This window comes from Acomys minous (genome assembly GCF_964271855.1).
Source record: "Acomys minous genome assembly, chromosome: 6".
NCBI classification, from domain to species: domain Eukaryota; kingdom Metazoa; phylum Chordata; class Mammalia; order Rodentia; family Muridae; genus Acomys; species Acomys minous.
Genome location: NC_140487.1, coordinates 75591059 through 75608998, shown reverse-complemented (window position 1 = coordinate 75608998; position 17940 = coordinate 75591059). Strand labels below are relative to the sequence as shown.

At 48.4% G+C, this 17940-nt stretch overlaps 1 long non-coding RNA gene across 2 annotated transcripts in view; it reads left to right on the top strand.

The window, feature by feature from the left end:
• Positions 1 to 1974: 1974 nt before the first annotated feature.
• Positions 1975 to 17940, top strand: part of LOC311598892 — a 39933-nt gene continuing 23967 nt past the window's right edge. Inside the window, exons 1-3 of one of the 2 annotated variants that reach the window (XR_014779693.1) lie at positions 1975 to 2260; positions 12140 to 12302; positions 14033 to 14792. This is a non-coding gene — a long non-coding RNA (uncharacterized lncRNA). Of the gene's footprint in view, positions 2261 to 12139; positions 12303 to 14032; positions 15435 to 17940 lie in introns of those variants that run through there. The other variant, XR_014779694.1, reaches the window with a different exon arrangement.

Sequence of the window (17940 nt, the reverse complement as noted above, 5' to 3'; positions counted from 1 at the left end):
CCGCCATGTTGCGGCAACTCTACCCACAATGCACCAGGATCTCCAATTGTACCACCTCCTTGCCAACGCGTGAATTATTTCCTGTAGCCATCCTCATGGGAGTGACAGGATTTCTTTTTGTGGTTGCACTTGCATTTCTCTAAGGATTAGTGGTAATGCGGGCCATGAAGAGAGGCGGGCAACATCCTGTGGGTCTATGAGGAGACAGTCAGACCACGAGGGCCGTGTGTTCTCTTCATCATTGCAAAAGAGGACAGGAGACATGTTCACTGCCTCAGTCCCTCTGCCAAGAGAGCCCACCTGGGAAGAAGAAAGACCCTGTGGCAGGCTGTAAACAGCTCTGGGATCTGCCCTGACGTGCTGGTCTGTGCCTGGACCAGTTCAGGGTCAGCTCATCTCTGTTCCTTCTCATGGATTCGCTGCTGCCTGTCGGACAGCTCTGATGGCCAGAGTGCACCCTGAAAACTCCTTTGAAGTAAAGCAAGGACTTTAAGTGCAATCAGCTCCTGATAACCCAGACTCCCTGCCTCAGGCCCAGGAATGCTGCCCCCTCTCCAAGCTCTGACTGTCCTGGGAGTGGCTCCTGGGCCTTTAGTCTCTGTTTGCTTTGTGGTGGCTGTGTGTTGGTTTGTACCTTTCTTCTGGGTCCAGGAGGAGAGATAACAGTTCTAGGAGACATGCTGGGATCAGAGTTTCAGGACAATCCGAGGGCTGGCAAGGGAGGGAAAGAAATGCGAAATGGCAGAAAACTCAGTGGGGGGGGGGCGGGGGAAGGGGGAGTAAGGGATGGAGTGGGGGGGTTGGGGGTGGGGGAGGGGTGGGTGGAGGTGGGGGTGGGGGGAGGGGAAGAAAGTATATGAACAGCCTAGGATGTAAAGAGTGAGCTCAGATTTCCCCCAAAGCTTGGGAGTGATCTGGGCTGACGAGGCAGAAAGTGCAAGGGTGGTCTGGACACCAGACCATGGTGGGTGGGTGAGAAACCGAAGGGACACCTGGGACAAGCGCTGGGCTCCTGGCTGATGTGCTCACATTCATGCTTTCTGTACCCGGCCAGTTCCCATCCCATTGTCTCTTGCCACAAGTCTGCCCACTTTAGGTGTCTCATGTAACTGGGCTCAGACACTATTTTGTGACAGCTTTTTTTTTTTCACTTGGCACCATGTTCCTAGGAGTTGTCCGTATGGTATGGTGCATGGGTCAGAATCTCCTGCTTTCTCTCTCTCCAGTCATCCACGGGGGAGTGTTCCGCCTGTCAGATCCCTTTAAAAGGCGAGGATGTTTTCATGTCTGAGAGACACCCCGCACCAGTCTTTGCTGTCCCTCACCTCCCCGACTTCACACAGTCTGTTGCTGCACCTAGTCCTCTCTATTCCTGCCATGTTTGATACTTCTGGACAAAGGATTTAGCTGTGAGCCTACTTCGATGAGCCTCTCAAAATGAAAACATGATAACAAAATGTTTTAAGGCTTGGGAAGCGCTGGGCCACCTCATTTCGTTCTGCCACTGATTGCTACTTCTGACTCCATTTTAGGGATGAGGAAGTTGGGGACAGGAGCCGGGGAGGGAGGCGATGGCAGTAGGAGGAGGGATGGAAAGATGGACCGGCTGTGGGCTGGGCTGCCTAGGAAGGGGGTACAGCCAGGGGGAGCCGTCCCGCTGAGAGGAAGCACAGCTTTTTCTTGGAGTCTGGAGAGGATTGTTTCTATCTCCCTGTTCTTGGTCCTGGGCTGAAGGCTCAGCCCAAGAGAAGGCAGCTCAAGCCAGGGGCAGCCCTGAGATTTAGCAGATAATATCCTGAACAGGGCTCAACCTGCGGGGGCTTCATCATGGCTGGCCCTAGGATAGAGCTATGCTGAAAGGCCTAGCCTCAGGCACACAGTGTGGGATCTCTCTGTGCCTCTCAGTCAGGCCTTCTAGGAGGCAGTGACCCTGAGTCCTCTCACTTGGCCCTCCTACCCACCCAGGACTTCAGGAACACGCGTGGGGACGGAGCAGGAGTGTCAGGAGTGGGGAGTGAACGAGAGCAGGATTTTGTGTGTGGGGCCCGCCTCACTGGAGGCTAAAGACTTAACCTCTCGTGTGCCCACTATGAGAGGCAGAGATGTCGGTCCAGATTCTGTTCCTCCTAGCAACGGTACCTCCTAGCAACGGTACCTCCTAGCAACGGTACCTCCTAGCAATGGTAACATGCGTGCTGCAGGATCACCGGGTCAGTCCAACAGAAAAGCAGCCAGAAGGAAAGTGCCAGTGAAACAGAAGGTGATTGGTTGGGGGACACGGTCTCCCCCTCTAAGGAATGGTGGCAGAGGAGGCTGGCTGGTGTCGGGAAGGAGCGAGGGAGGGGGTGATGGGAGGGGGAGGACAGACACCCTGGGAACTGATAAGTGCCCTCGGCAAAGGGAGAGAGCCAAAGATAGAAGCCAGTGGCTCTCAAAGTGGGGTGAGAGGCGTGAGCAGGCTGCTTGCATGTATCTAGGGCTGTATGCATTGTGATGTGTTTTCTAGTGTATGTGGTGTGTGAAATGTTGCATACGTTGTTGTGTGCTGTGTGTACTATATGTTGTAGTCTGTTGTGTTGTATGTTGTAATGAGTGCTGTATATGTATCATGTTATACCGTGTGTGTGATGTTGGTATGTGGATGTGGTGTGTATTGTGTACCGTAGCATTTATATTGTGTATACTGCACATGGTTTTGAGCATGTATTATATAGTGTGTGATGTTAGATACGCATGCCTGTTGTCTATTGAATGTGTTGTCTGTGCTATGGATTTGTATTGTTTACTGTAGTGTTTATATTGTGTGAGCTGTGTATGATATTGAATATATATATATGTATTGTATATTTATCATCTATGGTGATGTTGGGTATATGAATTTATCTGTGTTATGTTGTGTATGTTGTGTGAGTTATGGAGGCTTCTTATCAGCAGTTCTTTTCTTTTCAGGGTGGCCTCTGGAGCTGCTCCTGAGTGCGATGGTCAGGTCAGGTGGCTTGTGTCTGCCATCTGGTGGCCCAGAGTGGTACAGTGAATAGGCTGATATTCCCAGTGTGTGTGTGTGTGTGTGTGTGTGTGTGTGTGTGTGTGTGTGTGTGTACGTAGCGCGCTAACCCTCTGCTCCTGTACCAAGGGGGTGAATTTCTCTGAGGTGTCTCAACTTTCTCATATGGCTGAAATGTTGAAACAGCCTGGAGGGGGCCCTGGAGCTTGTGGGCCCCTTGTGTGTGGTGGTGTCAGTGTGACACCCACTGAGAGTCTGGTGGCCCTTGTTTAGTGGCTCTTCCAGAATCTCAGCACAATGTCTGTCTCTGATAGAACTTGGGAATTGTGACAAGGTGACAAGTAGGGGTCTGTAAGGACTTAATAAAAAAAAAGCACAAAATTATCTGAGATTAACGAGACCTCTCACATTTAAAAAAGCCAAATCAGTGATGCTGTGACTGGTTAAGTGTCCTGCAGAGAGCTGGCCCCAGCTGACACATGGTGGTGACTCTGCCCTCTGTAGGCAACTCATTAGCTCATTTGTGCCCTGGCTTAGGCTGCTAAGTTGAATAGTTTCTGAATGCTTGGACCTAGTCGGCTGCTGGGCTCCACGCTTGGGACAAAGTGGATAAAACTCAACCTGTGCCCAGTGGTGAAGGCCGCTTCAGGATAAATCCTCCACAAGGCGTGAGGCCGCCAACGCCCTGTCCCTCAGAGGCACGGTGCAGGGGTGGAGTGTGCTGCTAGTCTGTAGTGGCTCAAGACCCTCTTCCCTGCCTCACACCCTTGTGAAACTCACATCAAATGCTCTGCTATAGGAATGAGACTTCTGCCTTTAAAAAAAAAAGATTTATTTACTATTATGTACACATGCTGTCTGCATGTACACATGCAGGCCAGAAGAGAACATCAGATCACATTATAGATGCTTGTGAGCCACCATGTGGTTTCTGGGAATTGAACTCATGACCTCTGGAAGAGCAGTCAGTGCTCTTAACTTCTGAGCCATCCTTCCAGCCCCCAGATTTCTGCTTTTTAGCATTTATTTTGTGGCTGTGTATGGGCATTCCTCAAGAGCATGTGGAGGTCAGAGGACAGCTTTCAGGAGCCAGGTCTTCCTTTCCACCACAGGGGTCGTGAACTCTGATCTTCAGGCTTGGTGGCAGGTGCCTTTACCACTGAGCCAACCCACCAGCCTAGGAATGGCAATGAGATTTCTATGAAGTTCCTAGGAAAAACCAGTTCTTCTCAAGCATGGCTGGGACGGGAGAGTAGAGACAGTGCAGCAGATGTAAGGGTGACAGGGTGGTGGCCTCACAGGGCAGAGCCGAGAGCAATGATCAGAGAGCTGGGCGCCTCGGTTGGTTAGCCCAAGCTGAGAGACTAAGCTGTCACCACCCACTGCACTGACTGTTGCTGGCTGTTATGAGTGACAGATGTCTCCCCATGGCCCATGGGGTTTGTCAGGGCAGCTTCATTCTCTGGCACTGAGTGGACTGTTTGTTTTGTTAAATAGTAAGGAGTTTCTTCTTTAAAAAGGTTTATTTGTTTTTAATGGTGTGTGTGTGTGTGTGTGCGCGCACGCACATGGTTGTAATACCCACAGAGTCCAGAAGATGGCATCATATCCCTTGGACCTGGAGTTACAGAAGGCTGTGAGCCATCATATGGGTGCTGGAGACCGAGCCTGGGCCCTTCACAAGCTCAGCCAGTGTTCTTAACGGCTGAGGCGTCTCTCCAGTCCCCAAAGAGCAACAGTTTTTTAAAGACTTCATTATAAAGTGGCTTGGCCCCCTGCAGCCCTACTGTGGGTACCTGGCTTGCCTGAAAAATAGTAGCTGAGAGCTGTATATTCTCTCAGGGTTGTTGCACAGATTATTTCAACCATTTTACCAAGAAGATGGACAGACAGCAACATTTCCAGAAAGACTCACTCCTGGAAACAGAAAGTCACCCATGGCAACGTTAGTGACCTCAAGGTCTGGAGTCATTGCTCAAGATGACAGAGAACACTGACTCACAACTCTTGGTTTCCAATGTAGTTAAGAGAGAAACTAAAAACAGAAGGGGGTTGAGAAGACGGTGATTCGGTAGTCAGCTTAAGTTAGGACCCGGTATGAGGAGAGTTAAGCAGACTCTCTCTGAGAAGTTACTCCTTAGGTCTTGGGCGTCTGATTTTCCGGGTGAGTGGTGTTGAATTCAGCACAGGCCGACTGCAGGGCTCTGGCGGCAACTTTCCTTCTAGAGTTCTGGAGACACTGCTTTGGGAAGTGACTTCTTTCCACCTGAATCCGGTGCAAAGAGAACAAGCTGGCCTTCCTGTAGTGGCACGCACCTGTCACCCTGCAGTTGGGGGACTTGAGACAGCCGGCTACACCGTGAGACCTTGTCTCAAAAGTGAAAACAAAACAAAACAAAAACAAAAACAAACAAAAAACAAAAAAGCCAAACAAACCAAAAAACAGGGGTCTGATTTCTGATTTCAAATGTGGTCTCCATTCGTACTTAGCTAGTGTAACAGCCCCCCAAAAGGATGACATTTGTCTGTTCACTTATTTGTAGGGTCTCACTATGCAGCCAAGCTGGCCTTGAAGCTGCTTCTTGCCCGTCAGCCTCTACTGCTGGGATTCCATGTCTGTGGTATCACACCCAGCTTGATATTTTAGTTTTTAGACAGAGTCTTTCTATGTAACCCTGGATAACCTGGGCCTTGCTATCTAGGCCAACCTGGCCTGACGTTTACAGAGATCTGCCTGCCTCTGCCCCGGCCTCCTGAAAATGGTTCTTTCAAAAAACTGTTTTTATGTGTCTGAGTGTTTTACCTGGGCGCGTGTCTGGGAAAGACATGCCAACCGTGCTCATGAAGGCCAGAAGAGGGCGTCCCATCCCCTGGGACTGTAAGTGAGCTAGGGCATCTGGAAAAGAGCCTGTGCTCTTAAGAACTGAGCCATCTCTCCAGCCCCTGCAATTAGTTCTTGAAGATGTGGAAAATTTTTCTCTCTCTTTCTATTTATATCTATGCAGTAGACATGGATGCAGTGTATCTGTGGTGTTACAACTTCCTGAGGAAGGAGCCAGCAGGAAAGCAAGCTGTCTATCCAGACTCCTGAGGATGACAGTTACAGGGAGCACAGAGCTGGGAAATGTTGGCGTGGACCCATTCATGCATCAGAGCGGCTCCTTGTTTCTGAGCTTTTGGGGCCTCACCTGTTTGCCTCAGTGAGGGTAAACAGATCTTACCTCCTTGTCAGGGCTGTGAGCTTTAGTCACATGAGAAACCAGAGGCTGGATGGGGGAACAACTCAGTGGAAAAAAAGCTCTGGTCTAGGCCTTGGAGGACCCTGAACTCAGTGGTTCTCAACTTTCCTAATGCTGTGACCTTTTAATACAGTTCTTCATGCTGTGGTGTGCTACTGTTATAAACTGTTATGAAACAGTTTTGGAGATAGAGGTCTGAGAGCAGATGCTCTCTACCATGGCAACAGGAATGAGATGAACACCAGAGGGTAAAAACTAACCTCCAGGCCAGCCTGAAGTTCTGCCGTGAATTCGTGGTGAGTCCCAGCAGCACCTGCATATGTTGGAGGGTCTCAGGCCTAAGAAAAGGGGCGGAGCCTAAAGCAACTAGTCTCTGCTTGTGTGGGAGGCACCACGCGGGAGTTGGCAGCTGTGAGCCACCTGCTGCCTACACACCTGTTTCCAGGGGGACCAGGGTCCCTACCAGGGGAATCACGTGTGCCAAGCCCACCATGCAGGCACCGTGATAGGAGAGGCCAGGACAGACCTGAAGTGGGTGGGACAGGGCAACACAGGAAATGCCTGCTGGGCCTAAAAATAGTGTGGGAGGGAACAGGAAACAGAGACTTTGGGCCAACATGGAAATGCTTTCTGAGTGATCAGGAAGTGAGGACTGGGGCTGGAGGGGCAGCCACCGCCCTGCTGCACACCCCGAGGCTGTGTCTGGCGGGGGTGGGGGTGGGGGTGGGGGTGGGGACGTTGCTTCCCACCTGCGTTTTGCTTCGTTCCTAACCAGCACCGTCGTGCCTGGCTGATCTGTAGCTGCGTGTAGATGTCATTCTGTGCTTGGATGGCAGCCTGGTCTTCCCAGAACTGGGGTGGTTCCTGGGAACGTGGGCGCAGCAAGATGGTTCAGTGGGTAAAGGCACTCGTCCGCCACGCCGGGTGATCTGATTTCAATCCCTGGGACTCATGTGGTGGAGAGAGCTGACTCTTGCCATTTGACCTTTGACCGCCACATCCCCCCCCCCACACATAAATACATGTAATAAAAACATTAAAACTGGAGTAAATTCTGAAAACAAGAAACTCAAGGGTCTTTGGGAAGGAGGAAGCTTAAGGGTCTTCAGACTTTACACAGTGTGTCCTTCCTGTGCAGTGAAGACTTAGGGGTGCGTGATCAAGCAGTTGGCTTTCGTGGCCACCTTGAGGTTGGATCTTGTTCTACTGTGTGGGTCCTGGGGATCAAACTCAGCTTATCAGGATGGGTGGCAAACACCTTTACCACTGAGCTAGCTTGCCAGCCTTCTATTGTCATTTTATCTTTAATTAAAAATTATTTTATTTTATGCATGTGTTTTTAAAAATATGTTTTTATTAATTTATTCATATTACATCTCAATTGTTATCCTATCCCTTGCATCCTCCCATCCCTCCTTCCCTTCCATTTTCCCCTTACTCCCCTCCCCTATCACTGTGACTGAGGGAGACCTCCCCCTGCATATGCTTATAGGGTATTAAATCTTTTCTTGGTAACCTGCTGTCCTTCCTCTGAGTGCCGCCAGGCCTCCCCACCCAGGGGACATGGTCAAATATGGGGCACCAGAGTTCGTGTGAAAGTCAGACCCCACTCTCCACTCAACTGTGGAGAATGTCCTGTCCATTGGCTAGATCTGGGTAGGGGTTTGAAGTTTACTGCACATATTATCCTTGGCTGGTGCCATAGTTTGAGCAGGACCCCTGGGCCCAGATCTGCCCATCATGTTCTACTTGTAGGTTTCTAGGACCTTCTGGATCCTTCTATTTCCCCATTCTTCCATGCTTCTCTCACCTAGAGTCCCAATAGGATGTCCTCCCCTCTGTCCCACTTTCTTGGTAAATGAAGACTTTCATGGGACATGTCCCTTGGGCTAGTGTGCAGATATAAGTGAGTATATACCATTTGACTCTTGCTGCTTCTGGGTTAACTCACTCATTATGATCGTTTCTAGTTCAATCCTTTTGTCCACAAATTTCGGAAATTCCTTGTTTTTAATAGCTGAGTAGTATTCCATAGTGTAAATGTACCACAGTTTCTTTATCCATTCTTCTACTGAGGGACACTTAGGCTGTTTCCATGTTCTGGCTATTATGAATAAGGCTGCTATGAACATGGTTGAGCAAATTTTCTTGTTGTGTGCTGGAGCATCTTCTGGGTATATTCCAAGGAGTGGAATAGCTGGGTCTTGAGGAAGCCCTATTCCCAGTTTTCTGAGCTAGTGCCAGATAGATTTCCAAAGTGGTTGTACTAGTTTGCATTCCCACCAGCAATGAAGGAGTGTTCCTCTCTCCCCACATCCTCGCCAGCATGTGGTGTCGCTTGAATTTTTGATCTTAGCCATTCTGATGAGTGTAAGATGTAATCTCAGAATCGTTTTGATTTGCATTTCCCTGATGATTAAGGCTGTGGAGCATTTCTTTAAGTGTTTCTCAGCTGTTCAGTATTCCTCTGTTGAGAATTCTCTGTTTAGTTCTGAGCCCCATTTCTCAATTGGGTTATTTGGTTTGGTGGTCTTTAATTTCTTGAGTTCTTTATCTATTTTGGATATTAGACCTTTGTCAGATGTAGGGTCGGTGAAGAGAATGTAAGTATTTTGTCTGCACGTATGCATACACACCACATGTGTGTATGATGTCTGTAGAGACTAGAAGAAGACATTGGATGCCCTGGGACTGGAGTTGAATATGGTTGTGAGCCACTGTGTGGGTGCTGGAATCTGAACACAGGACCTCTGTAAGAGCAGTAAGTGCTCTTAACTATTTATTTATTTTGTATACAGTGCTCTGCCTGCATGTACACCTGCAGGCCAGAAGAGGGCATTAGATCATGTTATAGATGGTTGTGAGCCATCCTGTGGTTGCTGGGAATTGAACTCAGGACCTCTGGAAGATCAGATAGTGCTCTTAACTGCTGAGCTATCTTTTTTTATTTGTGTGTGTGTGTGTGTGTGTGTGTGTGTGTGTGTGTGTGTGTGTGTGTGTTTTCCAAGGCCTGAAGAAAGCGTCAACCCCTCTGGAGCTGGAACAGTAGACAGTTGTCAGTCATCCAACATGGGTGCTGAGAACTAAACCCTAGTCCTCTGCAAAGGTTCTTAAACACCGAGCCATCTTTCCAGTTCCTGCATGTTCTTCAGCTTTGCAGGAGCATGATTCTTGTATGCTGTAGTCAGCTAGGACATTAGCATGGATGGAGCCATGTGGGGCATGGCCTGGAACCCCCAGACAGTCTCAATAGGTGGTCCACACTGGAGGCTGGAGCTGTGCTTCCAACTAAGCTGCCTTGGGCGCACTTGGAGAAACATCTGTTCAGCCTTCTGTTCCCTTATGTATCTGCTAGCTCCAACCATATTGCGACCAAGTGCAAATGATCAATGTTAACTGCTACCCAGGCATGCTGTGCCCCTGAACTTTTCAGGGGTGGTGTGATGGAGGATGCTAGTTGTCAATATACTGCCTGCTTTGGCTGGGGTCATCCCATCCATGCATGTTCTGATATCCAAGGCCCAGGTTGGAACAACCCAGACCTGCTGGGATGAACTGTCACAGCCCAGGGCCCGAGGGAGCATACATTGGTGATGTGTTCCACTAGGTACTAGGCCAGCAGGTAGTAAACTCATGTGGGCCTCCAGGAGAACATCTTCCAGGCTGCTTGAGGAAGCAAACACCTCTGTTCTTTCTACCCTTGGACCTAGGTGTTCTGAGAGTTCAAATCCAGTTTCTGTGTGGATATGTTTTAGGATTCTGTAGCTCCAGCCTGGAGTTCCCCCGAGGCAGGCTTTCAGGTAGCCCAAGCTTGAATTCACTATGTAGCCCACAAGAGTAGCCTTGTTCCTCCTGTTTCCACCTCCTCGTACCCCAGGCCTAGTTTACACAGTGTGGGGGACTGAACCTAAGGCTTTGCGTATGCTAGGCGAGCACCTTACCCATTGAGCTACAGCTCCAGTGGAGGCAGCTTCAGGTGCTCTCCAGAGTTAGGGTGTCTAAGCCTCAGCAATCCTCCTGGAGCAGGGTATGGATGAGCTGTATGTAGGCTCAATTTTCTTAACAAATATATTTTATTACAAACTTATTAACTGAGAGTGCCTCACTTATTTATTTATTTATTTTGGTTTTTCGAGACAGGGTTTCTCTGTGTAGCCTTGACTGTCTTGGACTCACTTTGTAGACCAGGTTAGCCTCGAACTCACAGCGATCCGCCTGCCTCTGCCTCCCGAGGAGTGCCTCACTTATAACCTGACTAACCTAAACAATAGGAAAAGAAGATTAAAGAATACAATAATGAAACCATAAGGATATCAGTTCCAAGGAACGATTCTCCTGGCGTAGTCAGCAGGGTTTCTTCTGGAACCTGGAGCAACCAGAACCTGGAACCTCAGCCGGAGCCCGGAAGCCTTCCCTCGAGCGGTTCTCTCTAGTGGCGTCTTGAAGTGGAACAATGAACAGCCAAGACTATCTCAAGTCTCCAAAGGCACCGCCTCTTGTTTTTGGCTCATTTTTATACTTCCTCTCAGAATTTGTTCCAGGATGTTTTTCAGCTGGTTAATAACCAAGCTCCCCTACAAAGTGGTTTGACTCCTAATTGGAGAAACATCACCTGCTCTCTCACATGTAAGTGGTAAAGATTTTGCTCTCTTCCCCATCCCCTACAGACTTCAGCTGAGAGGAGTTCAGTAAGTAAGTAGATAGGATGGATTCTTGACATTGGCCAATGAGCACATGAACAGTGTGGCCATGGTGGCAGAGACGGGGGATATGCCTGGGCTGGACAACATGGACTGCTACTCACCAAGCCTGACCTGGCTGCAGCTGCGGCTGAGTGCCAACAATAGCTGTAGGTCTGGGACAGTCCACTGGTGCCTCATGCAGGGCACTGAAAGCTAAGCAAAGGCCACCCAAGTGCAGGTGTCGGGCAGTGAGTGCCACACCCAGGTGTGGCTGGGGCAGTGACTACCATTCCTGAGCATGGCTGGGGCAGTGAGCGCCGTACCCAGGAGTGGCTGGGGCAGTGAGCGCTATACCTGGGCATGGCTGGGGCAGTGAGTGCCACACTCAGGCATGGCTGGGGCAGTGAGTGCCATTCCCAGGCAAGGCTGGGGCAGTGTGTACCATACCTGGGCATGGCTGGGGTAGTGTGTGCCATACCCAGGTGTGGCTGGTGTTCCCAGTCGTTTCCTCTACAAGGTGTAAAGTCACTCCCAGAGGTGAGTGGAGGGACACAGAAGAGAGTCACAGAGGTCTAGACTGACTCAATACCATGCCATTGTCCTTTATATCCTCCCACCAGGGACAGGACCACTCTTCAGCTTGGGCCCTACCTGAATCTGTGGAGGTGACAGCACTGAGAGTGGGGAGTGACAAGAGGAACATAGACAGGTCCTAGAGTCCATAAAGCTGCACTGGTAGTAACAGTAGCAGGGCAGATGGAGGGGTTTATGTTTGTCTATAAGTCTGAAAGCTCTTTTTATTGGGGGAGGCAGAGATGCCATTCAGCCTGGATGGGAAGGCCCCAACTGAGCCTTCACTGGGATCCCAGTCTCACCCTCTTTGTCTTTTCTGACTTTAGTTTATGCGACCTTTATTTTTCCAAAAGATTTATTTACTTATTTTTTCTTGGCCTTGTGGGTATTTTGCCTCTGTGTGTGTGTGTGTGTGTGTGTGTGTGTGTGTGTGTGTGTGTGTCCCGACGTGCACAGGCCACTGTGTGGGTGTTGGTAACTGAACCCTATCCTTCCGCAAGATCAGTGGGTGCTCTTAACCACAGAGCCATCCCTCCTGCCCCAGCTCAGCCCTCCTGAAAGGATGCCTATGCTGATTGTTTCTTCCCCTAAGCCAGAAACACAAAAACAGCTTCATTTATGAATTTCAATTTTGTTTTCAGAACAACCGAAGGAACGCAAATGACATTAAAAGGGGCTAAAAAAACAAGCTCATGGATTCAGGGTGCATGTGTGGGTCCCTGTGCACTGCTGTGCTCTGTTCTGTAGAGTGACCAGCTGCTCATTAAGTGTTCCGGATGATGGGGGCTCAGCGCAGTTGTTAAGGTAAGATGCTCCTCAGTGGGCGGAGCTGACTGTTTAAGCACTATAAGGCTACTTCATAGTTCAAGAGTGCCTGGAGGAACCCATCCGCCCATTTGCCTGTTTTATGTGCCTTAAGAGTGGAGTTTTATCATTTGGAAACCCTTGTGGAGGCTTTGAGGTCTGCAGTCATTTCTGTTGTAGAAGTGGAGAGCTTGTGTGGCGAAGGGGAGAGCCCCTTAGGAGTCATGTGATTCAAGCAAAGTGCTTCTCTGAGCCCCACTTTCTCCTTCTGTACAGCGGAGAGAACACGTCGCCCACCTTCCAGGACAAGCTCAGCGGTGTGTGTGCCAGTCCTCTTTGAAGTACAAAGCGCTGTGCAATCAGAGTATTATCCATCCTGCCATCATTCTGTGTGTCATTGTCCCCATGGGAAAGCCTGAGTTGCTTTATGACAATTGGATTTACAATGTAGTTTCCAGGAATGCATTTGTCTCGAAGCAGCCATTGGCCAAGAGCAACATAACCTGACCTGGGGATAAAATGCATCTGTGGCGGCACACAGGAACTGCCTAGGCGGGTTTAACAGAGAAAGAAAAAGAGAGAAAAAGACTTGTATAGGTCGGGAGGCTTGCTTTGTTCCACTCCACTTGCGGCAACAGAGTCCTTGTGTAGAGTTCCCCAGAGAGACAGGAAAAAGCAAGGAGTGTGTAGTGCATTCGTCATGTCTGTCAAGATATTATGTATTTATCATCTATCTATTTATCTATCTACTCACTCATCAGCTTCCTTCCTTCCTTTCTTTTTCTTTCCTCTCTTCTGCCTCTCTCTGTGGCTCTGTTTCTCTCTCCTTCCCTCCCCACTTCCCATCTACTTAAAATAACTGTCTTTTGCACTTGTAGAAGCTAGTAATTTTGAATCTTAGACTAGGTTGGCAGGTTGGTGACCAAAAAACAGCAGCTAGAAGGCAGAGGCCATCTGCTGGGAAGAATGCGCTCTGGCCTAGGCAGGCAGTCTCTGCTGCGCTCAGGCCTTCCACTGCCTCCACAAGGCTCACCTGCATCCCACAGTCTAATCCGCTTCATTCAAAGTTTTCTGATCAACATATCCATCTCATGTACAAAGTTACCCCTCCAAAGCACAATGATATTTAATGAAGTATTTTAGCACTGTGGTGCAGCCAGTTGACACATACAATTTACAGTCCCGGGGGTGGGGTGTGGTTCAGGGGTAGAGCAAGTCCTTAGCATGCATATGGCTCTGCGTTTAAGCCTCAACATCAATGGAAGCCATCGTGTGCCCTCTCTTAGCTCTTCCGCTCTTCCATCCTCCACAGGCTTCTGCAGCCTCCCAGAAGTCATAGCATCTCTTTTTCCCTCATGTTTTCATAGGAAATCCTATATTTGTGTGTCCCTACGGTAGGCCAAGGGACAGTTTCCACTGAAGTGTGTGGCCTTGGTTAAGGATTTCAAGTGGGGATGAGCTGCAGAATCATCAGTTCTTACCCATCCCATGCCCCATGAGGGATCAGTGGTCCAGGCACACCACCCTTCCCTGGTGTGTGTGTGTGTGTGTGTGTGTTTTAGTTCTCTCTTGAAGCTTTCACAAACATCCTCTGCACATAGGTATGACCTTGGGCCCAGGCTTAGACAATGTTTGAGGAGAGGTAATGAGCAGTTAGTCACTGGCGAGCTCCTTTGAAGGTACAACAGCAGAGGTGACTTCACCTGGGACTACCTGTCTTCGATACCCAGGGCCAAGGACACATAATGGAAGTTTTCAGGAGACTGGAACCCTGAAGATCCGTGGAGACCTGGCAATCTAAGGGAGTATTTACAGAGTATGTCATGGCCCAGAGACCATGTAGCAAGATCTTGCCCGTCCCCCTTTGTGACCTGAAGAAGCCAGAAAGGTGACAGAAGAGGGACAACAGCACCAAGCGAAGAAGAAGGGAGCTAGCCTGCTGTAATCGGCTCACCTGGGAGGCCTGGGCTGAGTGGTGGGAGTCACCAAGTCCTGAGTCACCGAGTTCTGGGACACATTAGTATGACAGTGAGGGGCTGATAAAGGGGGTACAGGCATGCACCGCCATGCCAGGTCTCAGCCCACCCATGACTGAGGGTGTGTGTTGTTGAGCATTCTGCTTGTCCATAGGGACCTCAATACCAGCTCCTCACTCTGCAGAGCCCGGGTGCCTACATGTGGGTGAGCAGGCGGATGAACCATCATAGAACCAAGAGCATGGACGGCAGTTTCCATGGCTTCCTGTCCCACTTGCCTCCGAGCACCTGGCCATCCTTCCCACTTCTATAGTGACTTCAACTAGCTGTACCTGGAACTATTAAAAAGAAAGCTCCCCAGGATTTGTCTGTGTCTTTATCCCCATCTTTCCGGATGCTCCAGTCTCCAGACCCTCCTTCTCGTGAATATACTTCTTGCCCAGAAGGAAGCAATGCGAGGGTTGGGCTGACCAGTGGACCACATCTTTGGACGAGAGGGCCGGCTCCCATCACGGTAGCTTCCGCCTTCTACCTAAAAGAATTTTGAAAAATGACGTGTCTTCTAACTACTCTTATGAACATTTTCAAAACATGAAAGAAACTGTACAAGGTGATTTCCAACATATCTGAAATGTTTTCATTTAAAAATAAGATGCTTCCACGGAATTGGAAGGCCTGGGTGATTTTGTAACAGCCCCCATTTGGTAAAAGGCACACATGTGACTTCTTTAAAAGCCTGAAGCGTGACATCATTTGTCTCTTTGATCTGATGTTCCCACCCCAACTTCCCCCTGAGCAACTTCATCCTGATATGATACGTTGCCTTAGAAAGCACTTTATTGATCATTCTCCCACACCTCACAGCGATCCAAACACATTTGTGAAATTAAATTTTATTCCCCATGATCATCGGTCCATAAATGTTGAGTGCGTTTCTTCTGGATTGAATTATTTTTGGCAATTATTACTAATAGGCAATTGATCAAAGCAACTATAAACTTTAATAAATAGTTAAAAGGTAGAAATCCATCTTTTCAGTAGATGAATTGGTTCAAGTCCCCTCTGGGAAAATATTGCTTACTTACTGCTTGACTGAGACAAGGCTCAGTGTGTGCCCTGTGCTTGTGTTTTTGTGTTTACGGACTTAGGCACTGAGTGGCTTTGCTCACATGTGTATCAGGGTGGGGAGAGGAAGAGGCTTTGCTCTTTCTGTTATTTGATTCTTTTCATTTCTTCTAAGTCACATCGTGATCTAGCATTGATGCCTGTCTATTTATTTCTTCTTCTTATTTTTAGTAACAACTTGATTAGTTAGCAACTTGACTAGGTGCTCCTACGATGTTGGGAAAAGTAAAGAATTGAACCGTCATATGACATACAAAAAGGAAATGGAATCATTATCCTTTTCACTATGGAAACCAGAGGTTCAAAAGTAGAGCGGTCGCCTAACATGCTCAAGGCCCTGGGCTTGATACCCAGCATCATGCAAAGGGAAAAAAACCCAGATGCTATACTTTAGGTGGCCTAGGGTCTCCACATCTGGGGAGAATGTGGCACAGGGCGGTCCTGCAAAGATGTGCTTCATTTTGTCAATGGAAAAAGACTCAAGAACCTTGAAGGGGAGGGCCCCACTGGAGCTATGAGGAAGACAGACTTTTCAGAGGATTACACTTGTAGGCTGAGTATCTGAAATGGAAATTTGTCCTTCTACAGGATGTTAGTCTGGCATACCTTCTACACTGCTATTGAGCCCCAAGTCATTGGTTTGAGATAGGCCTCCTGAAAGAAGAGATTTTTTTTTGCAGCTGGGTCCGAAGGGCAGGACCTCATGCATCCTTACCCCGCCCTGCATATGAAAGGTGTGTAGATTAGCTACGCATGCTCAGTGTGCATGGGCATCTTAGTGGTGATGCATGTGCTTAGCTTGATGAATCCACAAATCAACTCCATGAGGATTTATTTATTATAAACTTTCAAGTATAGGTGAGAAGTTAAGGCTTAGCGGGACTAACTGTCCTTGGTCACATAGTTGGTAATCTGTAGAATTGGACTCTATAGAATTTGTCTAATATCAGGGGTAAGGGTCACAAGCCTGCTTAGGCAATAGGTGCAAGTGAGAAGCAGCAGAGGAGGACTGGAAGTGGATGCTTGACTCATCTTCTCTTCACCAGAGAGGGCTCCTCAGACAGTTGAAAATAACAGACTGTTCATGACTTCTTTGTGAGCAACATGGCATGGAACGAACTGGTTTATTAGGACTATCTCAGTCCTAGTGTCACCTACCATGATGGTGATTGTAATGATGCTACGGATGATGGTGGTGATAGTGGTGATGCTACGGATGATGGTGGAGATAGTGGTGCTGGTGCTGATGATGGTGGAGGTAGTGATGATGATATGGATGATGGCAGTGATAGTGGTGATGATACAGATGATGGTGGAGATAGTGGTGCTGGTGCTGATGGTAGTGATGGTGGCTACGGATGCTGATGGTACTGATAACAGTCTTGATGGTGATGATGATGATGGGATTAATCTTGATCAATAGAGATAGTGATGACAACAATGATGAGAGCAACTACACACTATATCCCATTGTTAGGTATGCATGTATGCATGTGTACCCACCCATATGTGTGTGCTCATGTGTGTGTGTATGTGTGTATGCATGTGTGCATGTGCATGTGGAAGCCCGAGTTCAATGTTGCGTATCTTTCCTTGATCACTCTTCACCATCACTTTTTAAATTTATATATTGCTTTTCAAGATACGCTTTGGTGTTTTGCCCACATGCCTGTATGTGTTAGGGTGCTGGGCCCTTAGGACCAGAGTTACAGACAGGTCCCATGTGGGACCTGGGAATTGAACCCGGGTCCTCTGAAAGAGCAGGCAGTGCTCTTAACTGCTGAGACATCTCTCTAGCCTCACTGTCGGCTACTATTTATTTATGTTTAGATTTTTTTTATTTGTTAAGGATCTTATTTCTGGGTGTATATATGTACTGTGTTTGAATGAGTATATATATATACTCATATATATATATATGTGTGTGTGTGTGTGTGTGTGTGTGTGTGTGTGTGTGTGTGTCCATGCCTTTGTGTACAGAAAATGGCATCAGATCCATGAAGGCTGAAGTTACAGACATTCATAGAATGCTCAGCTTGTTACGTAGGTGCTGGGATCTCCAAGTGGCTAGTTTTGAATGTCAGCTTGCCATAACTCAGAATCCCCTGAAAGGAGAAGCTCTGTTAAGGAATAGTTTAGGTCAGGTTGGCCTGTGGCATGTCTGTGGGGAGTTGTCTAAATTATTAATTGATGCAGGAAGACCTAGTCCATTGTAGGTGGCACCGGTCAATAGCTCCATGCAATATTAGAGTGAAGGAAGTTTGCTGAGCCTTGGCAGCAGGCAAGCACACAGCATGAGCTGATTAATTCTGCACTGTTGACTGTGGGTGTGAAATAACCAGCTGTCTCAGGTTCCTGCCTTGACTTCCCTTTAATGATGGGCTGTAGCTCGGAATTGTAAACCAAACAGACCCTTTCTGCCTATCAGTTGCTTTTGGTCAGGGTGTTTAATCACAGCATCGGAAATGAAGCTAGAACAGATTTATGCCCTGGCCACCAGGATTGCACAGCAAGTGGTCCTAAACATCAGTTTAGGC